Consider the following 5,558-nt stretch of genomic DNA (forward strand, 5'->3'; position numbering starts at 1 on the left):
CAAAATCTCCAAATGGTCATAAAACTACATGAAAAACCTAAAGCTTTAGAAACACCTAAAAAAAAAAAAAAACCCGGAAGTTATAAAACTTCGGGAAGAAAACATAGTAGAAAAATATTTTTACCTTGAGTCAGGCACATATTTCTCATATATAACATTGAAAGTAAATTGGAATCCATTAAATTTAAAGCTGTGCTTAGATAAATGCTGTCAGGAAAATGGAAAGACAAACCTCAGACTGGAATAAAATATTTGCAAATCTATATTTAACAAAAGACTTGTATCTAAAATACATAACTTTCAAAAGCTGAATAGACCAGTAACCATTAAATAAGTCAAACTGGTAGTAAAAATAAAAAAAAAGAAACTCCTCTTACAGAAAGGCACCAGATCAAAATGACTTTACCATAGTTTTTGGGGGGGCAGGGTAGAGGGAGAGATTGAATCTTAAGCAGGCTCCATGCCCAGTATGGAGCCCTATGCAGGGCTCAATCTCACAATCATGAGATAGTGACCTGAGCTGAAATCAAGAGTTGGGCACTTAACTGACTGAGCCACCCAGATGCCCCATAGTTTTTTTTTTTTTTTTAAACTAACCTTCAAAATTATAACTTCAACTTTACTGGTGAATAAGAAAACCTAATCTATTAAAATTTTTAAAAATGTTTATTTATTTTTGAAAGAGAGAGAGAGAGAGAGAGCACGAGTGGGGGAAGGGCAGAGAGAGAGGGAGACACAGAAATCAAAGCAGTCTCCAGGCTCTGAGCTGTCAGCACAAGCCCGACACAGGGCTTGAACCCACATACCATGAGATCATGGCCTGAGCTGAAGTCTGGCACTTAACCAACTGAGCCACTCAGGTGCCCCAACCATTTTTTAGCCTAGAATAATCTTGAAGCACAAGCCTGAACAAGACAGTGCATACAATTTTTTTAATATATTTTATATATATATTATATATATGCAAGTAGGGCTTGTCCCATTATTTCAAAAGTAGCTTAATTGAAGAGTCTGTTACTGTAATTCACCACATTAACAGATAAAAAGGAGAAAAACCATATGACCATCTTTGTTGTAGAAAAAGCAAATGATAAAACTAAACACCCATTCATAATTTAAAAACAACAAAATACAACAGATACAGAGGCGAACAAGGGTATCTACCCAAAACTTATATCAAACCTAGTGCCATTGTTATCCAACATTATACTGGAGGTTTTAACAAATGCACTGAAATAATAAAAAGAAAGAAAACAGAACGAAAGATTGGAAAAGAAGATAAAAATATAATTCACATGATATGGCTGTCTATGTAAAAAATCTGAGATACTCTTGTATCTAGCAACATTGTTGAATTCTTTTTTAAAAATTTTTAACATGTATTTATTTTTGAGAGACAGAGTGCAAGTGGGGCAGGGGCAGAGAAAGAGGGAGACACAGAATCCGAAGCAGGCTCCAGGCTCTGAGCTGTCAGCACAGAACCCGACTTGAGGCTCAAACTCACGAGATCATGACCTGAGCTGAAGTCGGACTGAGTCACCCAGACGCCCCAAGATAAGTGTGTTCTTAATAGGCTTCACCTATTTCACCCATTCCCCTCACCCACCTCCCCTCTGGCAACACCAGTTTGTTCTCTACAGTTAAGAGTCTGTTTTTTTTTTACTCTTTTTTTCTTTGTTCATTTGTTTTGCTTCTTAACTTCTACATATGAGTGAAATCATATGGTATTTGTCTTTCCATAGAGCCTTTCTTGTAAGCCATGATAAGTGGTATAGATTTTCGTTTGAGTGAGATGGGGAAGCCATTTAAAGGGTTTTGAACACAGTAGTAGGATAATTTGGTTTGTGTTATAAAAGGATCATTTTGACTTCTGTGTTGTGAATAGAATATAAGGTGGCAAGGGTAGAATCAGGGAGACTAGTTAGGAGGATATTACAGTAATCTGAGTGGGAGATCATGGTGTTTAGGAATAGTGAGGCAGTGGTGGAGAAGGTGAGAAGTAGTACAATTCTTGGTATATTTTGGAAAGAAAGCCAAAAGGATTTGCTAGTAGATGGGATGTGGGGTGTGAGAAAAACAGACATACCAAAGAGAATCAGGGATAGAATTAGGGTTAAGGTTATGGCCAAAGTATTTTTACTTGAGTAACTGGAAGGATAGTTTTCCATCAGCTGAGATGGGGCATGCTGGGGGTAGTACAACTTTTTTTTAAAGATTTTATTTATCTATTTTTAAAGTTTATTTTTAAACAATGCTTCTTTTTTTAATCTTTATTTATTTTTGAGAGAGAGAAAGAGCGCAAGCAGGGGATGGGCAGAGAGAGAGGGGGAGACACAGAATCTGAAACAGGCTCCAGGCTCTGACCTGTCAGCACAGAGCCCGATGCGGGGCTTGAACTCACCAACGGTGAGATCATGACCTGAGCCGAAGTCAGATGCTTAACGGACTGAGCCACCCAGGCACCCTGGGGGTAAGAACAAATTTTTAAGGAAAAATCAGGGGCTCAGGGTTGAACGTACTAAGTTTGAAACATCTGTTAGATGTCTGAGTTCAGATGTCAAGAAGGCAGTTGGATTGTGATCTGGAATTTAGGTGAGACATGAGATTTAGAGTGATAAGTTTGGAAGTCATCAGCATATTAATGGTGAATAATGCCATGAGACTGGATGAACCCACTTGGGGAATGAACACAGACAGCATAGAGGAATAAGAGCCTTTGAGTAGTTAAGCACCACCTTAACCATTTTGTTCTAGCACAGTTAGGTTTGGGGATCTAAATGGTCATGGACTCTATATATTTTTTTCCCCATTCACCTTGGTATCTTCTATATTCGTCAGTGTCAATGTGTTTCCCTATGGTTTCTGTTGGCAACACCACTGAGCCCCTTGTGTCTGCCATCCGCAGCTTCTCACAGCTGGGTCAGTTAATTTCCCTACCTGCAATCAGTCCAGTCCTAGCTCCTGAAATATTTTGTACTGGATGCACGAAGAGTTTCGGAAATATCAGGATCTTCCTCGGTGGGGCTTAGGATTGAGGTGCTTCCCTGTTGGTTAGGAATAAAATGTCCTTCTCTGGGACTCTTGCATCTCCATGAGCAGGAGTGAAGGGGATCGCCTAAACACTCACCCATTTCTCCCTCTTAACACTCACAGACTTGCCACCACTAGGTGCCTCAATAGTACCAGAACCAAGCTCTTTATGCCCTTCAACTTTTTTTTTTATTTTTTTTTTCCAGCGTTTATTTATTTTTGGGACAGAGAGAGACAGAGCATGAACGGGGGAGGGGCAGAGAGAGAGGGAGACACAGAATCGGAAACAGGCTCCAGTCTCCGAGCCATCAGCCCAGAGCCTGACGCGGGGCTCGAACTCCGGGACCGCGAGATCGTGACCTGGCTGAAGCCGGACGCTTAACCGACTGCGCCACCCAGGCGCCCCAATGCCCTTCAACTTTTTGTCAGTCATCACAAGAACCCTGGGACCCCTTGGTCACTACCTGCACATCTCATGTTATAATGCCATACAATTTTGTGTATTTACCTAACTTATTCCCACTTGTTAGCCCCATCCAGATCCTGAAATCCTCCTACTGTGCGCTCTAGAATCATAATTCTGGTTTGCCCAGGACAATTCCGGTTTATGCATGTTGTGCCACTGTCCTTCCCAGTTTTAATATTTGTCATTCTCAAGTGTCCTGGATCAGATAGTAAATTATATAGTCACCTTATCTTGAACCCAAAATCTTAAAAAAATTTAACTTTATTTATTTGAGAGAGAGAGAGAGAGAGAGCGAGAGGGCAGGGGAAGAGAGAGAGAGAGGGACAGAGAATCTCAAGCAGGCTCCGGGCTGTCAGCGCAGAGCCCAATGCGGGGCTGGAACTCATGAACTGTGACATGACCTGAGCTGAAATCAAGAGTCTGACACTTAACTGACCAAGTCACCCAGGTGCCCCTGAACTCAAAATCTTTAGCAAAGTTCCCTATATTCTTTCCCTGTTTGCTGAATATTTCCCTCACCTTCTTGATCTGACTGAAATCTGGATCTACCCAAGGACTTTACAGCCCTCACCTGCAGCTTGAGGTCCCTCATGGCCACTTCAAAATCATTCTCCCTTTCCTCTCATTAAAAATTCCCATCTTTAGGAGCACCTGGGTGTCTCAGTTGGTTAAGCATCTGACTCTTGATTTCAGCTCAGGTCAAGATCTCACAGTTGTGAGATTGAGACCTGAGCTGGGTGTGGACCCTGCTTGGGAATCTCTCTCTTCCCTCCCACCTCTCTCTGCACCCCTCCCACACTTGCACACATACTCTTTCTCTTTCAAAAAAAAAAAAAAATTCCCATCTTTGAATTCTCTGTCACAGAATATATTATATATTATTTGATATAATATATCTGTATTTTTGTATAGACATATAACTATATTTTTGTATCCTACCTATGGTAGTTACCTATAGACCCTCAGGTTCCCCTCCAGTTTCTCAAAGATTTTAACTTCTGTCTCACTGTCACTCTCTCCAATTAATCCTGTCTTAATTCTTTGTGATTTCGATATCTCAATAGCTGATCCTTCCAACACCCTAGCCTCCAGTTTTTTGAAATCCTCCCTTCCAGTTTTGTCTTACACCTAATCATGGTCATTTGCCTCCATCATGTCATTACCAATAATTCCTACTCCTCTCCTGTACCCCAGAGCTGAACATTGCTGGAGAAAAACACAAAATGACACTTTCGCTTTAAATTCAAGACCACGAACCTGAAGTGGGCACTTAATGTTGCCAGGAAATCACATAATATTATCCTGGTCCATTTGCTCTCCTGGTTTCCTAGACAACTATTTCATATCTTCTCGTCTCCCTTCAAACCTCTACCACCTCCACACCCATCCTCGCTCTCAGCTCATGACCTTGCTTCTGATTTCACTGAGAAAACAGAGACAATTAGAAAACAAAGCCCACTACTCATTGTGATGAGCACTGGGTGTTATATGTAAGTGATGAATCACCAAATTCTACTCCTGAAACCAATTTTACCTTATATGTTAGCTAACTAGAATTTAAATAAATACTTGAAATTAAAAAAAAGAAAGAAAACAAAGCTCACAAATTTCAACCACTGCATCTACCCAGCTACCTAAATCTATGTGTATATCCTACCCTTCCTCCTGTGACTACGGATGAACTGTCCTGCTCCCAGCTCAGCCAACCCCTCCACCTTTTTGCTAGACCCCATCCTCTCTGGCAATTCTCTCCTCTGTTGCCCCCTTTTCTCCTCTACAGGTTCTTTCCCATCAGCTTCACCATGGTATTATTGCTCCCACTAAAAAACGTAAGGGGTGCCTGGGTGGTTCAGTGGTTAGTTAAGCATCTGACTCTTGATTTCAGTTCAGCTCATGATCTCACAGTTCCTGCGTTTGAGTCCCACATCGGGCTCTGTGCTGACAGTGTGGAGCCTGCTTGGGATTCCCTCCCTCCCCCTCTGACTCTCCCCTGCCCTTCCTCTCAAAAAACAAATAAACATCTAAAAAAATTAAAACATCTTCTTTTGAGCCACTTTTCCTT

The 5,558-nt window shown here is 41.1% G+C and overlaps 1 pseudogene; it reads right to left on the bottom strand.

Annotated features, from left to right (window-relative positions):
* The window catches only part of LOC121026112 (CDGSH iron-sulfur domain-containing protein 2-like), a 37,418-nt pseudogene extending 33,330 nt beyond the window's left edge, over positions 1 to 4,088 (bottom strand).
* Positions 4,089 to 5,558: the final 1,470 nt, after the last annotated feature.

Source organism: Herpailurus yagouaroundi, unplaced genomic scaffold, assembly GCF_014898765.1.
Source record: "Herpailurus yagouaroundi ecotype Mexico unplaced genomic scaffold, PumYag 67793, whole genome shotgun sequence".
NCBI classification, from domain to species: Eukaryota; Metazoa; Chordata; class Mammalia; order Carnivora; family Felidae; genus Herpailurus; species Herpailurus yagouaroundi.